Consider the following 19,262-nt stretch of genomic DNA (forward strand, 5'->3'; position numbering starts at 1 on the left):
GCACGCTTACTTTCTCCATTCCCATATTCCGGTTCAGGCCTTTACTCTCCCCTTTTTGAGTTGTGGTTGCCACAAATTGTCCCTGTTGATGGTGGTCGAATAGCCTCCTTTAGTATTTCTTGTAGTGCAGGTCGTGTATTAGAAAATTCCCTCAGCTTCTGTATGTCTGGAAAGGTCTTTATTCCTCCTTCATATCTAAAGGATATCTTTGCTGGATATATTATTCTTGGCTCATGGTTTCTCTCTTTCAGTAGTTTGAATATTTGGTTCCATTCCCTCCTGGCTTGTAGGGTTTCTGCTGAAAAATCTGATGATAATCTAATGGGCTTTCCTTTGTAAGTTACCGTCTTCTTTTCCCTGGCTGCCTTGAGGATTCTTTCTTTGTCGTTGATTTTAGACAGCTTCAATACAATGTGCCTTGGAGAAGGTCTGTTGGGATTGAGGTAACTAGGTGTTCTATTTGCTTTTTGGATTCGAGGGTCCAGTTCTGTCCACAAATTTGGGAAGTTCTCATCGATAATTTGTTTGAATATATTCTCTGTTCCCTTCTCTCTTTCTTCTCCTTCTGGTATGCCCATTATTCTTATATTGCTCTTTCTGATGGAGTCAGAAAGTTCTTCCATTTCTTTTAAGTCTCAAGTCTCTTTCTTCTTCTATTTGTGTCATTTCCAGGTTTCTATCTTCGATGTTACTGATTCTTTGCTCCATCTGGTCAACTCTACTACCTAAGCTGGTTATTTCATTCTTAATTTCTTCTATTGAGTTCTTAATCTCCAGAAATTCTCTTTGGTTCTTTTTTAAGATTTCAATCTCTTTCGTAAAATGCTCATGCTGTTCTTTGATTGAGTTTCTGAGTTCATTTAACTGCCTATCTGTGTTTTCTTGTATCTCGTTGAGTTTTTTCAGAACTGCAATCTTGAATTCTCTGTCATTTAAGTCACATATTTCTGTATTTTTAAGTGCCTTCTCTGGAGATTTTTCACTTTCTTTCTGAGCTATCTTGTTGCCTTCGTTATTCATGGCGATTACTGGTTTACTATTTCTCTTCCTAGACATCTACAGGAGTGACTTCTGCAACAGGTTGATAGAAAGCATCTTTCTTTTGTTTGCCAGTACTTGTTGGTAGAATGTTTTATTATTTCTCCAACTGCAACTTATTTTTCTTCTCCCACACGGTAGTGCTATGTTTTCTCTGCACTATTCCAACTTCTCACAAAATGGGGGGATTCCCTGGGAGACGGGCTTCTCCTCTGTTAATAGTTCATCTAGGTCACAGGGCGCAGTGTCCCGGTGAGTATGCGGAGAGCTTTTGATGTTCCAAAGCTCTTCCAGCTCCTGATTCAGAGACCGTATATTTCAGCAGTTCTGTTTACTCCTGCAGGGATCCGCCCAGATAGGTGGGGTCAGGGGTGGGGTGAGTTGTGAGAGGTGGCCCAGAGCAATGGCGGCGACCACCACCACAGCCGGTCCTGCTTCCACAGATCTCTCCCCTTTGCTGGAACTAGTTGGGCTGTGAATTTGTTTTTGCGGTCCACAGTTCTCAAAACAGCAAATTTTCTGTTGTGTTGATCTGACACTGCTACTGTTTCGCTTCTAGCACCAGGCAGGTGAGGGTGGGGCGAGCTCTGGGAGGGGAGGGAGGGGGCGGCTAGTCTCAGTGCCTAAGGCTCCGTTCTCTGCTCGGCAGTGCGGGCTTAAACCACCGTTTTCAGCCTTTTTCCCTCAGTCTTTTCTCCGAGGTCTCTGCCGTGAGCGTTGGGTTCAGCCGTGTTATATGCTTCCCCCTCAGCCCTGTGGAGCCCTGGCGGAGCCCTAGCAATCCGAGTTCTTCCCTCTCCAGCTGCTGCGGTAGTTCCGGGAAGCAGCGAGCTCGGCGCACTGAGCTAGGTCTGCGTCCTGCGCCCGCGAGGCTCCGTCTCCGCACACTTCTCCCTTTCCTCCTCCCTCCACTCGCGCGGATCTCCCACCTGTAGGTGATTTCAGTCGGTAGTGGGCCTCTTCGTCTTGCCTGTCTGCTGTGCAGGGAGTCCTTTGTGGAGTTTTGGTTGTTTGATTCTTTGTAAATTCCAGGGGAGCTTTACAGAGGCTCACCTCACGCCGCCATTTTTCCAGAAGTCCCAAAATGTAAAATTTTAGTGGGATAATTTTTCGCGACATTAAATTAAGCTGATTATCAACATGGCAATTTTGAAATGTCAAGTATTTGGAGGGATATCAGAAAGAAAAAGTCAAGAACCATATGACTTCACTCATATGTAGGATATAAAACTGAAAGCAACAAAGGAACAAGACAAACAAAGAAACAAAAATTCACAAACACAGACAACAGTTTAGTGGTTATCAGAGGGTAAGGGAGGAGGGAGGATGGTAGAATAAGGTAAAGAGGGTCAAATATATGGTGATGGAAGGAGAACTGACTCTAGGTGGTGAACACACAATATGATATATAGATGATATATTATGGAATTGAACACTTGAAACCTATGTGGTTTTACTAACATTGTCACCCTAATAAATTTAATTAAAAGGAGTACAGGATATGCTGTTAAAATGCCATCTACTAGCAATATGAAACAGGGAAAAATCATTTAATGTCTTGAACCTTAGGTTTTTCTTTTGGAGAATAGGTTTAATAATAATATTTGTGTAGATTAAATGAAATGATATAAATGACACCCTTACCAGACTACCTGGTACAATATATTATACATTATTAGCCCTGTTATCAGAAACAGATATTTAAATTGGACCTGGAAAGGTGATTCCATTAATAACATAATGTTGATAAAATGTAAGCGAGAATTATGGCAAAGTTGTTAATACCAGTAGTTCCCAAACAAGGCTGCATATTAAAAATCATTTGGACAGGGGTGGCCGGTTATCTCAGTTGCTTAGAGCGTGGTCTGATAATACCAAGGTTGCTGGTTTGATCCCTGTATGGGCCACTGTGAGCTGCACTCTCCTTAAAAAAGAAAAAAGAAAGAAAGAAAAATCATCTGGAGAAACTTTACCTTCCTGTGAAGATGGAGTAAGGTGGTCTGGACTTAACTTCAGGCTACAAACAACTAGAAAATTTGATAAAATAGATGAAACAATTGTTTTCATACATTGGACAATAGGCAGCATATGACTGTTATTCTTGAGAAAAGGGAAAGAGAAAGGTGAACCTGTGAATCCTGTGAATGTCCCAGTCTTCTGCCCAAAGTCAGTTATGGACCACTGACAGCAAGAGGCTGGCAGATTTGCTGAACTGAAAAGATGGAGATAAGAATTTGGGGAGGCAGAGGTGGCTGTAATTGTTGGACAGACTTTCAAAAACTGGGGAGTAATAAAGAAAAAGAACTACAAAAATTTATGTAGGGCTTGCCTTGAGTCTTTTCTGAGTACTATGCTGTGTGTACATAAAGTGTGAAATTTCAGGAGGCTGACAACAGAATGACCAAGGAGTTATAAGCTGAATAATTCTCAGAGCTCACACAGGGAGGGGAGAGATTTTAGCTTTGACCAATCAAACTGATGAATCATTTTTGATCACCCACAACATACAGTGGAGAACACAAAAGAGTCACACCATAAAAATAGGGCTTTACCATTTTCAGAATAAAGAATACTCTAGACCCACCTTAGCAAAGCTTAAAAACTAGCTTCAAAGGGATTAGCAAATAACTGGTTGCAACATAAAGCCCAAAACTCTGTAAAGAAATACAAGAAAATCTAGATACTCAACAAGGAAACATTCATAATGTCCAACACCTGCTGAAAGATTGCTAGGCATGCTAAGGAGAAAAACATGATGCATCAGTAGGAGTCAATAAAAATAGATCTGGAAATGACATTGATAAAGGAATTAGTAAACAAGGATGTTAAGACAGCTATCATAACTATATCAGAGTATTTAGATGGAAAAATATACAGTGAGGAGATCAACAGAAGATATAAGTAAGAACCCAAACAGAAATTCTGGAGATGAAAAACCAGACATATGAAATTTTTAGAAGTTCAATAAATGGTATTAGTAGCCACTTAGTCACTACAGAAGAAAAGATTAGTAAACTTTAGCACATAACAATAGAATCTACCCAAACTGAAGCACAGAGAAAAATGAGCAGTTCAAGAGAATGAAAAGACAAATGATAGACAGGCAAATATTTGTAAATGACATATCTGATAAGGAATTGTTATACAAAATGCACAAAGAGCTCTTAAAAGTCAAATAAGAAAATGAACAACCTGATTATAAAATGGGCAAAAGACCTAAATAGACACCCACCACAAAAGATATACAAAAGACAAATAAGCATATGAAAAGATGTTCAACATCCTATGTCATTAGGGAACTTCAAATTACAACAATGAGACACCACTACAAAAAAAATTTAGAAAATGTTTTGAATTAAACAAAAATGAAAATATATTAAAATGTCTTGGATGCAGTTAAAACAGTTTCTAGAGGGAATTTTATAACTCTTCAATCTTATATTAGAAAAGAGGAGGGCCTAAAATCAATGATCTAAACTTTTACCTTAAAAAAAAAAAAAGAAAGTTTCCGGAAAAATGGTGGCGTGAAGTGAGCCTCTGTAAAGCTCTCCTGGAATTTACAATGAATCGAACAACAAAAACTCCACAAAGGACTCCCTGCACAGCAGACAGGCAAGACGAAGAGGCCCACTACCGAAATCACCTACAGGTGGGCGAATCGCGCGAGCGGGGAGGAGGAGGGAAGGGAGAAGTGCGGAGACAGAGCCGCGCTGGTGCAGGACGCAGACCTAGCTCAGTGCTCCGAGCTCGCTGCTTCACGGAACTACCGCAGCTGTGGGAGATGGAAGAACTCGACTGCTAGGGCTCCGCTTATGGCCCACAGGGCTGAGGGGACAGCATATAACATGGCTGAACCCAACTCTCATGGCAGAGACCTCGGAGAAAAGACAGGGAAAAAGGCTGAAAACAGTGGTTTAAGCCCTCACTGCCGAGCAGAGAATGGAGCCTTAGGCACTGAGACTAGCCGCCCCCTCCCTGCCCTCCCAGAGCTCGCCCTACCCCCACCTGCCCGGTGCTAGAAGCGGAACAGTAGCAGTGTCAGAGCAAAATAACAGATTATTTGCTGTTCTGAGAACTGTGGACCGCAGACACAGATTCACAGCCCAAATAGTTCTGGTAAAGGGGAGGGAGCTGTGGAAGCAGGACTGGCTGTGGTGGTGGTCGCCGCCATTGCTTTGGGCCACCTCTCACAACTCACCCCGCTCCTGGCCCTACCTATCTGGGCAGATCCCTGCAGGAGTAAACAGAACTGCTGAAACATACGGGCTCTGAATCTGGAGCTGGAAGAGCTTTGGAACATCAAAAGCTCTCCGCATACCCACATGGACACTGCGACCTGTGACCTAGACGAACTATTAACAGAGGAGAAGCCCGTCGCCCAGGGAATCCCCCCATTGTGTGAGAAGCTGGAATAGTGCAGAGAAAACATAGCACTACCGTGTGGGAGAAGAAAAATAAGCTGCAGTTGGAGAAAAAATAAAACATTCTACCAACAATACTGGAAAACAAAAGAAACACCTCTTCCTATCAACCTGTTGCAGAAGCCACTCCTGTAGATGTCTAGGAAGAGAAATAGTAAATCAGTAATCGCCATGAATAACCAAGGCAACAAGATAGCTCAAAAGAAAGTGAAAAGTCTCCAAAAAAGGCACATAAAGATACAGAAATATGTGACTTAAATGACAGAGAATTCAAGATTGCAGTTCTGAAAAAACTCAATGAGATGCAAGAAAACACAGATAGGCAGTTAAATGAACTCAGAAACACAATCAAAGAACAGCATGAGCATTTTACGAAAGAGATTGAACTTTTAAAAAAGAACCAAATAGAATTTCTGGAGATTAAGAACTCAATAGAAGAAATTAAGAATGAAATAAGCAGCTTAGGTAATAGAGTTGACCAGATGGAGGAAAGAATCAGTGACATCAAAGATAGAAACCTGGAAATTACACATATGGAAGAAGAAAGAAACTTGAGACTTAAAAGAAATGAAAGAACTCTACAAGAACTTTCTGACTCCATCAGAAAGAGCAATATAAGAATAATGGGCATACCAGAAGGAGAAGAAAGAGAGAAGGGAACAGAGAATATATTCAAACAAATTGTCGATGAGAACTTCCCAAACTTGTGGACAGAACTGGAATCTTGAATCCAAGAAGCAAATAGAACACATAATTTCCTCAATCCCAAGAGGCTTTCTCCAAGGCACATTGTATTGAAGCTGTCTAAAATCAACGAAAAAGAAAGTATCCTCAAGGCAGCCAGGGAAAAGAAGACGGTAACTTACAAAGGAAAGCCCATTAGATTATCACCAGATTTTTCAGCAGAAACTATACAAGCCAGGAGCGAGTGGAACCAAATATTCAAACTATTGAAAGAGAGAAACCATGAGCCAAGAATAATATATCCAGCAAAGATATCCTTTAGATATGAAGGAGGAATAAAGACCTTTCCAGACATACAGAAGCTGAGGGAATTGTCTAATACATGACCTGCACTACAAGAAATACTAAAGGAGGCTATTCGACCACCATCAACGGGGACAATTTGTGGCAACCAAAACTCAAAAAGGGGAAGAGTAAAGGCCTGAACTGGAATACGGGAATGGAGAAAGTAAGCGTGCTAAAGAAAATGGAATACTCTAAATATCAAACTTTCTTTAACATAAACTTAAGGGTAACCACTCAAAAAGAATCCAGAACTGAAATATATACTATAATAAAAGAAGAAACAGAGGGAAACATCATAGAATACCACCACACAGAAATAATAGACAACAACAAAAAGGCAAAGAAACAATGGAGACACAGCCTTACAAGAAAACTAAAGATAGAATGACAGGATAGCCTCACATATCAATAATCACCCTAAATGAAAATGGACTGAACTCACCAATAAAAAAGGCACAGAGTAGCAGATTGGATCAAAAAACTAAACCCAATCATATGCTGTCTCCAAGAGACACATCTCAGCTACAAGGACAAGCATAAACTCAAAGTGAAAGGGTGGAAATTGACAAAAACCATATGATTATATCAATTGATGCAGAAAAAGCATTTGACAAGATACAACATTCATTTATGATTAAAACACTTAATAAAATAGGTATACAAAGAAAATACACTTAACATAATAAAGGCCATATATGACAAGCCCTCTGCTAATCTCATAATTAATGGAGAAAAACTGAAGCCCTTTGCTCTACGTTCAAGAACACGACAGGGCTGTCCCCTATCACCTCTGCTTTTCAACATAGTGTTGGAAGTCCTTGCCAGAGCAATCAGGCAAGAGAAAGAAATAAAAGGCCTCCAAATTGGGAATGAAGAAGTTAAATTATCACTCTTTGCAGATGACATGATGCTATATATAGAAAACCCTAAAGACTCCACCAAAAAGCTATTAGAAACAATCAACGAATACAGTAATGTTGCTGGCTACAAAATCAACGTACAAAAGTCCATTGCTTTCCTATATACTAACAATGAAATCTCAGAAAAAGAAATACAAAAAACAATTCCTTTTGCAATTGCAGCAAAAAGAATAAAATACCTAGGAATAAACTTAACTAAGGATGTGAAAGACCTATAAGCTGAAAACTATAAGACATTTTTGTAGAAATTGAAGAAGACACAAAGAAATGGAAACACATTCTGTGCTCATGGATTGGAAGAATCAACATAGTTAAAATGGCCATATTACCCAAAGCAATATACAGATTCAATGCACTCTCCATCAAAATCCCAAAGGCAGTTTTTAAAGAAATAGAACAAAAAATCATCAGATTTGTTTGGAACCACAAAAGACCCTGAATAACCAAAACAACCTTAAGAAAAAAGAACAATAATGGAGGTATCACACTTCCTGACTTTGGCTTGTACTACAGGGCTACAATAATCAAAACAGCATGGTATTGGCAGAAAAACAGACACATAGACCAATGGAATAGAATTGAGAACCAGAAATAAAACCACATAAATATGGACAGATAATTTTTGACAAAGAAGCTAAAAACATACAATGGAGGAAAGGCAGCCTCTTCAATAAATGGTTCTGGGAGAATTGGACAGCCACGTGCAAAAGAATGAAAATGGACTGCTATTTGTCATCATGTATCAAAGTTAATTCAAAATGGATCAAAGACTTAAGCATAAGACCTGACACAATAAACTGCATAGAAGAAAACATAGGTACTAAACTTATGGGCTTTGGGTTCAAAGAGCATTTTATGAATTTGACTCCAAAGGCAAGGGAAGTAAAAGCTAAAATAAACGAATGGGACTATATGGAACTTAAAATCTTCTGCACAGCAAAAGAAACCATCGACAAAATAAAGAGGCAACCAATTGAATGGGAGAAGATTTTTGGAAACAGTGCCTCCGATAAGGGGCTAATATCCAGAATATACAAGGAACTCATGCAACTCAACAACACAAAAACAAACAACCCAATTGAAAAATGGACAAAGGACTTGAAGAGACATTTCTCCAAAGAGGACATACAAATGGCAAATAGACATATGAAAAAATGCTCAACATCACTAATCATCAGAGAAATGCAAATCAAAACCACAATGAGATATCACCTCACCCCAGTCAGAATGGCTATCATCAACAAGACAAATAGTAACAAGTGTTGGAGAGGCTGTGGAGAAAAAGGAACCCTCATACACTGTTGGTGGGAATGCAGACTGGTGCAGCCGTTATGGAAGGCAGTGTGGAGGTTCCTCAAAAAATTACGAATAGAATTGCCATATGACCCAGCAATCCCTCTCCTGGGTATCTACCCAAAAAATCTGAAAACATTTGTACATAAAGACACATGTGCTCCAATGTTCATTGCAGCTTTGTTTACAGTGGCCAAGACATGGAAAAAACCAAAATGACCTTTGATAGATGAATGGATAAAGAAGTTGTGCTATAACATAGAAAAATAAATTCAAAATGGCTTAAATATTTAAATGTAAGCTCTGAAACCATAAAATTCCTAGAAGAAAATATAGGAAGAAACTTCACAGATATTACCCGGAGTAAGATTTTTACTGATATATCCCCTCGCGCGAGGGAAGTAAGAGAAAAAATAAACATGTGGGATTATATCAAACTAAAAATCTTTTTCACAGCAAAGGAAACCATCAAGAAACCAAAAGGGGATCCTACTGAATGGGAAAAGATCTTTGCTAATGATATATCTGATAAGGGGTTAATTTCACAAATTCATAAAAAACTCACTCAACTCAACTCCAAAAAAACAAACAACCCAATTAAAAAATGGGCAGAGGACATGAAGAGACATTTTTCTAAAAAGGACATACAGATGGCAAACAGACATATGAAGAAGTGTTCAACCTCACTAACCATCAGAGAAATGGAAATAAAAACCACAATGAGATACCACCTCACTCCAGTCAAGATGGCTATCATCAATAAATCAACAAACAACAAGTGCTGGCATGGATGTGGAGAAAAGGGAACACTGGTGCACTGTTGGTGGGAATGCAGATTGGTGCAGCCACTATGGAAAACAGTTTGGAGGTATCTCAAAAATCTGAAAATGGAACTACCTTATGATCCAGCAATCCCACTCCTAGGTATCTATCCGGAGAAATCCAAAACTCCAATTCAAAAATCTTCATGCACTCCTATGTTTATTGCAGCACTATACACAATAGCCAAGACCTGGAAACAACCGAAATGCCCATCGGTAAATGACTGGATTAAGAAACTGTGGTACATTTATACAATGGAGTATTACGCAGCCATAAAGAAGAAAGAAATCTTACCATTTGCAACAACATGGATGGACCTAGAGAACATTATGTTAAGTGAAATAAATCAGAAAGAGAAAGACAAATACCATATGATCTCACGTATATGCGGAATCTAAAGAAAAGAATAAGTGAATGAACTAATCAGAGACAGTTTTGGAAACATGGAGGAATAACTGAGGGTTGCTAGAGGGGCGGGGGGGTGGGGATAAGGGGAAGGTGAGAGGTTTAGAAAATAGTCGGTAACCACAAGATGACCACTGGGTTTTGAAAATTAATTTGGGGAACGTACAGAGGGATAGTGGATGGGGGGAAGGGGGTTCACACAGTGTGAGGGATATAAATGATAAACGTCTAAGTTTTGCTTTGTCTTGTGCACCTGAAACTAATTTTAAAAAAAAAGAAGTTGTGGTATATATACACAATGGAATACTATTCGGTGATAAGAAAAGATGATATAGGAACATTTGTGACAACATGGATGGATCTTGAGAGTGTAATGCTGAGCGAAATAAGTCAGACAGAAAAAGCAGAGAACCATGTGATTTCACTGATATGTGGTATATAAACCAAAAACAACAAAAGAACAAGACAAACAAATGAGAAACAGAAACTCATAGACACAGACAATAGTTTAGTGGTTACCAGAGGGTAACTGGGTGGGGGGTGGGAGATGAGGGTAAGGGGGATCGAATATATGGTGATGGAAGGAGAACTGACTCTGGGTGGTGAACACACAATGGGATTTATAGATGATGTAATACAGAATTGTACACCTGAAATCTATGTAATTTTACTAACAATTGTCACCCCAATAAATTAAAAAAGAAAAAAAAAGAACTTTGGTCTGATCTAACTGCCATCTACCAATCAATGAGATTGGTCAACCAACAATGAGGCAAGAAGCTTTGCATTGGTGCTCCTGAGCATGTTTGCCCTTTTCTACTAGTTCATCATTTTCTACTAGTCTTATTCTTTCAAAATGTCCACTTATACTATAGGTGGGAGGACCTTAGCTGTTTTGTTTTTTAGCAGAATTTATAAATGCAGTAAAGTAAGTTAGCAGTATCTTGAGTTCCATACAAATTCTTGAAATGCTTGCTCATAAAATTGGTTCTGCTAAAAATACATAGTGCAACCCGATGACTAGCTGGAAGGGGGAGAAGGTGATGGTGAAAGAGGGTAGGTAATGTCTTAACTGCCTTGAGATGCTTAGTAGGCTTCTTTATTTATGACCTAGAAGACCAGTGCAGTGATATAATTTATGACATTAACCAAATTTGGAATATATTAGTGACATAGATGAAATGATTCAAATGATTGAAAATGAAAGAATCCTAGACAAAAAACAAAAATTATTTTCTACTTCAGGAAAGATATGAATCAATACCTGGAAGGCACATCGATCTGAAATGCTGATGTAGATGGAAAACCCCCAGAAATAGGCAATTACAGAATATTATTCATAAATTTATGCACTATCATAAAATATTTAATTTGTAAGCCATTTGCTTCCTGTTTCTAAAGATTCTTTAAAGCACTAATGGGATGTTTACTACATTTAAAATTGAAAGTTATTTGTATAATGTCATTTTCTATTATTATGCTACTCTCTATGTATTACAAGAGCTGTTAACTTAGCTACATTTATTAAGCACCTACTATTTTTCCATCTACTGTGCTGGGTGAGAAAGCAATTGCAAACAGGTAATTGTCATGTAGTGCTATAAGAGACATAGGTAAAAAGTTCTGTGAGAGGAAAAAATGCTTTTGCATTCATCCTGTCTTAATTTCTTACGAACATAACCCTGTCAAGCAATTATTATTTTTATAGTCAAGGAAATTGAAGCATAAGAAAGCTGATTTTTTTACATCATTGTCATTATTCCCATTGTCATCTTCGCTCATTGAGGACTTGCTAAGTGCTTAGGCTTAACTTTATTTACTCATTTAATGTTCACATTAATTCTGAGGTTTAGAGAGATTCATTCATTCAACACTGAGCACCTATTATTTTCTAGGTACTGGGAATACAAGGATGAGTAAAATGTAATCCTGCCTTCAGAGCAAAGTCACTTGGACAAGACATTCAAAGTAAAGGTTGAGCTGGGATTTAAATACAGAATAATCTGGCTTCAGTATTTGTGTTCATCTCAACATGCCCAACACACCTTCATTGACTTACTTAGTGTCAGGTTATGGGCCAAGTAGCACAGCTAGGAAGTCACCAGGGGACAAAACAGCTGAAACTTGACCCCAGATTTCCCATACTACCCCAATGTTCTTCCACCCATACCACTGGAACTCTTGTGACTCCAAATTGGGCAAACCCCATGGGAAAGACCTAGTGGGATTGGGGTGTGTGGTCTCACCTGGTTCTGAGGCACCACCCAAAATTGGGCAACCCTTTCCTGACTGAGTGCTAACTGGCCACATCCTTTCCCCAGTGCTGGAAAGGGACACCCACTTCATCCCTCATCCTTTGCTTCTCCTTCCTTGGCTGCCTGCAAGACACCAGGGATTTAATGTAGGCTTTTATTTATTCTTGTCTCCTTGAGGTTTTATTTATGTATTCCAGTTTCCAAAGTGCTGAATGATATTCTCTCTCTCTCTCTCTCTCTCTCTCTCTCTCTCTCTCTCTCACTGCAGAGCTATTCACAGAATAACACATCTTAAAAAGAGATTGCAACAGATGTAGCATGCACTTTAATTTAAGGTTGTCCTTGTTACACTGTAAAAGCCACTAGTCTTAAACTCCAAGATTTGTCTCATCTAATAAAGCTTGCAGCAAATATGATTTTTGCCTAAATTTTTGCAATTTTAGAAAGAAGTTTAGGATTGTTTAAATACATATTAATTTAGTTGAGCAAACGTTTTAAGGTCCACTGAAGTATAACAATCAATAATGGAGGCTGAGGGGCTAGGAGGGATGACTGAGGCAAGCTGTGCCGGCTGGGAAACTTTGATTTAATTAGAAGGGAGGTTGTTTAGTGTAGTAATTGAGAGCAGGGCTTGACAAACTTTTTCTGAAAAGACTCAGATATTTAGGCTTTGTGGGCCATAGGGTCTCTGTCACACATACTCAACTCTGCTTTTGCAGCATGACAACAACCATAGAAAATAGTAAACAAATGGGTAAGGCTATGTTCCAATAAAACTTTATTTACAAAAACAATCAGGGGGTCATAAATGGGCCACCAGCCATAGTTTGCTGACTCTTGGTTTAGTGCAAGCTCTCTGCCATTAGACTGCCCATTTTACAGTCTTTTGCCTCTCACTGTGGGAATTTGGGCAATCAATTGAATCACTCACATTCTTAGATTTCGTATGTATAAATCAGGCTGGGAATAAAAGTTGTGTTACAGGATTGTTCTAAGATTAAATGAGACAGGGCTTACTTAGAGCAGTGGCTGGCTCCGGTTAAAGACTCAGTAAATGTTAACTGTTTCCATTAAGCCAGGAGACCAATCAGAAGCCTCTCTCTGTTGAGGACACATAGCAGTGTGACAGCTATAGAAGTAAAGAAAGAGCATCTTAAACCATATGTTGTAAACAAATTCTCTTTCAAGTGGGAGACTTACACAAGGCAATTGTGAAGAGGGTTGTAAGAATCAGAGAGCCTTCTGAGGCTTTCTCTGCCCTCCCCAGGCAAACATGTCTGGCTTTTGCTCTGCTCTCATGCCTTGTGCAAACCTCTGTTCGGGTCTTTGGAGGTCCCCCTGAAGCAATTAAGTGATGATCAACTTCTGTCTCCACTCCATTGGGAGCCCCTCCTCATGGGATTCCAGGACCCCAAATCGGGCTGGGCTCATATTAGATAATTAGTAAGTGCTTTTGTATGTTGTTCAGTATTTAGGATTCCATATAGGTAAAGCAATAGCCCTCCTGTAACAGACCTGAGCATTATAAAGCCAATCCAGTTTTGAGGGTATTTTAGAAGGACCCTTCAAAAATGCTATTAACATTCGTTTCCTTTTCACTGCAGTTTCTAAGCTGGATTTTCACCATTCTCTGAATGTCTGTTTCCTTTCTTTCTAAGGGTCAAAGACTGACTGATCCTTCTAATTCTTAGAAGATGTTCTTTTTTTTTTTTTTTAGTGTACAAAACAATGTAATAGACCTTTATCATTTATATCCCTCACAGAGTGATAACCCCCCTCCCCCAATCTACTACCCCTCTGACATCACATACAGCTATTACATTTCCACTATCTATTCCTAATGCTGTACTCAGCTTCTTGTAACTATATATACATATATAAAATTATAGTTGACATTCATTCTTGTTCAGCTTCAGCTTCAGGTGTACAGTGTAGTGATCAGGCATCTACACCATCCCTGAAGGGGTCTCCCTAATAACACAAGTTTCCATGTGATACCCAACAAAATCTTTACAACATTATTGATTATATACCCCAAACTGACTTTCATATCCCTATGACAATCTTGTGGTAACCGATTGTGCTTTCTAATCCCCTCACCTTCTCCCTCATTCCCATCCCCTTTCTTATCTCAAAACCCTCAGGTTTTCCTCTATATCTCTGAGGCTGTTTCTGATTAGTGCGTTCATTTATTCTTTTCTTTAGATTCCACCTATAAGTGAGATCATATGGTATTTGTCTTTCTCTGTCTGACTTATTTCACTTAGCATAATGTTCTCTAGGTCCATCCATATTGTTGCAAATGGTAAGATTTCATTCCTCTTTATGACTGCATTATACTCCATTGTATAAATGTACCACATTTTCTTAATCCAATTGTTTATGTTTGGTTGTTTCCATGTCTTGGCTATTGTGTATAGTGCCTCAATAAACAAAAGTGTGAATAAATTTTTACGAATTAGAGTTTCAGATTTCTCCAGATAGATACTTAGGAGTGGAATTGCTGGGTCATAATGTAGTTCCATTTTCAGTTTTTTGAGATACCTCCTACTATTTTTCATAGTGGCTGCACAAATCTGCAATCCCACAAACAGTGCACAAGAGTTCCCTTTTCACCACATCCTCGCCAGCACTTGTTGTTTGTAGATTTATTGATGATAGCCATTTTGATTGGGGTGAGGTGGTATCTCATTGTGGTTTTTATTTGCATTTCTCTAATGATTAGTGCAGTTGAGCATTTTTTCATATGTCTGTTAGCCATCTATATGTCCTTTTTAGAAAAATGTCTCTTCATGTCCTCTGCCCATTTTTTAATTGGGTTGTTTGTTTTTTTGGAGTTGAGTTCAGTGAGTTTTTTTATAAATTTTGGATATTAACCCCCTATTGGATATATTATTGGCAAATATCTTCTCCCATTCAGTAGGATCCCTTTTTATTTTATTGATGGTTTCCTTTCCTGTGAAAAAGCTTTTTAGTTTGACGTAATACCACATGTTTACTTTATCTCTTACTTCCCTTGCCTGAGGGGATATATCAGTAAAAATCTTACTCCGGGTAATGTCTGTAAAGGTTCTTCCTATATTTTCTTCTAGGAGTTTTATGGTTTCAGATCTTACATTTAAGTCTTTAAGCCATTTTGAATTTATTCTTGTATATGTAAGGAGGTGGTCCAGCTTCATTTTTTTGCATGTGTCTGTCCAGGTTTCCCAGCACCATTTATTGAATTACCTGTCTTTACCCCACTGTAAATTCTTGCTTCCATTGTCATAGATTAAATGACCACATAGGCATGGATTTATTTCTGGACTCTATTCTGTTCCATTAATCTATGTGTCTGTTTTTATGCCAGTACCATGTGTTTTGATTACCGTAGCCTTATAGTATAATTTGATATCAGGTATTGTAACACCTCCCACTTTGTTCTTATTTCTCAAGATTGCCGAGGCTATCCGGGGTCTTTTATGGTTCCATATAAATTTTAGGATTATATGTTCTATTTCTATGAAAAATGTCCTTGGTTGTTTGATAGGAATTGCGTTGAATATGTATATTGCCTTAGGCAGTATGGACATTTTAACTATATTGATTCTTTCTATTCATGAGCATGGTATGTGATTCCGTCTATCTGTATCGTCTTTAATTTCTCTCTTCAGTGTCTTATAATTTTCTGAGTACAGATCTTTTACTTCTTGATTAAATTTATTCCTAGTATTTTAAGTCTTTGAAGCAATTGTAAATGGGATTTTTTTCTTAATTTCTCCTGATATTTTACTATTGGTATATACAAATGCAACTGATTTCTGAATATTAATTTTGTATCCTGCTACTTTACTAAATTCATTTATCAGTTCTAATAATTATTTGGTGGAGTCTTTAGGGTTTTGTATATATAGTATCATGTCATCTGCATATAATGACAAGTTTACTTCCTCTTTACAAATTTGGATGCCTTTTATTTCTTTCTCTTGTCTAATTGCTATGGCTAGACCTTCCAGCACTACGCTGAACAGAAGTGGAGAAAGTGGGCAACCTTGCTTTGTTCCTGATCTTAAGGGGAATGCTTTTAGCTTTTCCCCATTGAGAATGATGTTAGCTGTGGGTTTATCATATATGGTATTTACTATGTTGAGATAGGTCCCTGTATGCCCATTTTTTGAGAGTTTTTATCATAGATAGCTGCTGGATTTTGTCAAATGCTTCTTCTGCATCTATTTATATGGTCATGTGATTTTTATTTTTCATTTTGTTATTGTGGTCCATCACATTAATTGATTTGCAGACATTGAACCTACCCAGCATACCAGGAATGAATCCCACTTGATCATGGTGTATAATCTTTTTAATGTATTGCTGAATTCTGTTTGCTAATATTTTGTTGAGGATTTTTGCATCTGTGTTCATTAGGGATATCAGCCTGTAGTTTTCTTTGCTTGTAATGTCTTTGTCTGATTTGTGGATCAGGGTGATATTGGCCACGTAAAAGTGTTTGGGAGCCTTCCCTCCTTCTGGATTTTTTGGAATAGTTTGAGAAGAATAGGTGATAATTCTTTTTTGAATGTTTTGTAAAATTCCGCTGTAAAGCCATCTGGCCCAGGGCTTTTGTTTGTTGGGAGCTTGTTTATTACTGATTCAATTTCCCTGATAGTAATCAGTCTATTTAGGTTTTCCGCTTCTTCTTGAATTAGCCTTGGAAGGTTGTATGGTTCTAGAAAATTGTCCATTTCTTCCATATTGTCAAATTTGTTGGCATATAGTTGCTCATAGTAATTTCTTAAAAAATTTTTTGGTGTATTTCTGTGGTGTCTGTTGTCACTTCTCCTCTTTCATTTCTGATTTTATTAATGTGGGTCCCCTCTCTCTTTTTCTTGATGAGTCTGGCTAAAGGTTTGTCGATTTTGTTCATCTTCTCTAAATACCAGCTCTTGGATGCATTTATTTATTTATTTATTTGGTCTCTCTTTCATTTATTTCCGCTCTGATCTTTATTATCTCTTCCTTGTACTCCATTTGGGCTTATTTTGCTGTTCTTTTTCCAGATACCTTAGGTGTAAGCATAAACTGTTGATTCGTGATTTTTCTTCTTTCTTTAGGTAGGCCTGCATTGCTATGAATTTCCCTTGTAGGACTGCTTTCACTGCATACCATGATTTTGGGTTGTTGTGTTTTCATTTTCATTTGTCTGGAGATATCTTTTGATTTCTTCCTTGATTTCATTGTTGACCCATTCATTATTTAGAAACATTTTATTCAGCCTCCATGTATTTGTGTGTCTTTCATTTTATTTCCTGTAGTTCATTTCTAATTTCAGAACACTGTGGTCAGAGAAGACAATTGATATGATTTCAATTTTCTTAAATTTATCAAGGCTTATTTTGTGGTCTATCTGAAAAATGTTCCATGTAAGCTTGAGAAGAACGTGTACTGCAACTTTGGGGTGAAATGCTCTGAAAATATCGATTAAATCCAACTTGTCCAATGTGTCACGTAAGACCACTCTTTCCATATTTATTTTCCATCCAGAAGTCCTGCCCCTTGTTGTCAGAGGTGTGTTGAAGTCCCCTGCTATGATAGTGTTACTGTTGATCTCTGTCTTTATGTCAGTCAATATCTGTTTTATATATTTAGGTGCTCCTATGTTGGGTGCATAGATGTTTACTAGGGTTATGTCCTCTTGTTGGATTGATCCCTTTATTATTATGTAGAGCCCATCTTTGTTGTTTAATATATTCTTCATCTGAAAGTCTATTTTTTTAGCTATAAGTATTGTTACTCCAGCATTTTTCTCATTTCCATTTTCATGAAATATCTTACTCCAACCCTTCACTTTCAGCCTGTGTGTGCCTTTTGATCTGAGGTGAGTCTCTTGTATATAGCGTATGCAAGGGTCTTGCTTTCTTATCCACTCAGCCACCCCATGTCTTTTGATTGGAGCATTTAATTAATTTACATTTCAAGTGATTATTGATAGGTACATAGTTATTGCCATTTTTAAATTTGTAGTTAGATTGTTTTCATCTTTCTTCTGCTTACAGAAGCCCTTTTACTATTTCCTGCAATGCTGGCTTGGTGGTAATTAATTCCTTTAGCTTATTCTTTTCTGGGAAGCTCTTTATCTCTCCTTCAATTTTAAATGATAGCCTTGCTGGATAAAGTAATCTAGGTTGTAGTCCTTTGTTTTTCATCACTTTGATTACCTCCTTCCACTCCCTTCTGGCCTTCAAAGTTTCTGTAGAAAAGTCATTTGATAGTCTTATAGGAGTTCCCTTGTATATAACTTGCTGTCTTTCTCTTGCTGCTTTTAGGATTCTCTCTTTGTCTTTAATGTTTGCCATTTTAACTATAATGTGCCTTGGTGTGGACCTGTTTGGAACTGGTGCATTTTGGTTGGAACTCTCTGGACCTCTGGGCTTGTATGTCAGTTTCCTTTACCAGGTTTTGGAAGTGTTTGCTCATATTACTTCAAATATGTTTTCGATCCCTTGCTCTGTGTCTTCACCTTCTGGTATTCCTATGATGCACATGTTTTTGCGTTTGATGTTATCCCAGAGGTCTCTTAAACCATTTCCTTTTTTCAATTCTTTTTTCTTTTTGTTGTTCTGCTTAGGTGATCTCTGCTAACTTGTCTTCTAAGTCGCTGATTCGATCCTCTGCATCATCTAACCTGCTGGTAATTCCTTCAAGTATTGTTCTTTATTTCAATTATTGTATTCTTTAGTTCTAACTGGTTGTTCATTACAATTTCTCTCTCCTTCTTTATCATTACTGAGCTCCTTGAACATTCTTATCATCACTGTTCTGAACTCTGTCTCTGATAAGTTGGTTATCTCTATTTCATTTTCTTCCAATTCTGGAGGTTTCTTCTCTTTTTTCATTTGGAACATGTTCCTTTGTTTCCCCATTCTGGCTGACTCTCTGTGTTTGCTTCGATGTATTAGGTAGATCCCCTAGGGTTCTTGGTTTTTGCTGGGTGGTCTTATGTAGTATGTGTCCTTTATATTTGACTTGTACTACTTCCTTATTCTCCTGTGTGTGTGCTCCAAACGTGACCCTTGTGTTGTGTGTATTGTTCCGTTAAAGTT

Source organism: Rhinolophus sinicus, linkage group LG12 (assembly GCF_036562045.2).
Source record: "Rhinolophus sinicus isolate RSC01 linkage group LG12, ASM3656204v1, whole genome shotgun sequence".
Lineage (NCBI taxonomy): Eukaryota > Metazoa > Chordata > Mammalia > Chiroptera > Rhinolophidae > Rhinolophus > Rhinolophus sinicus.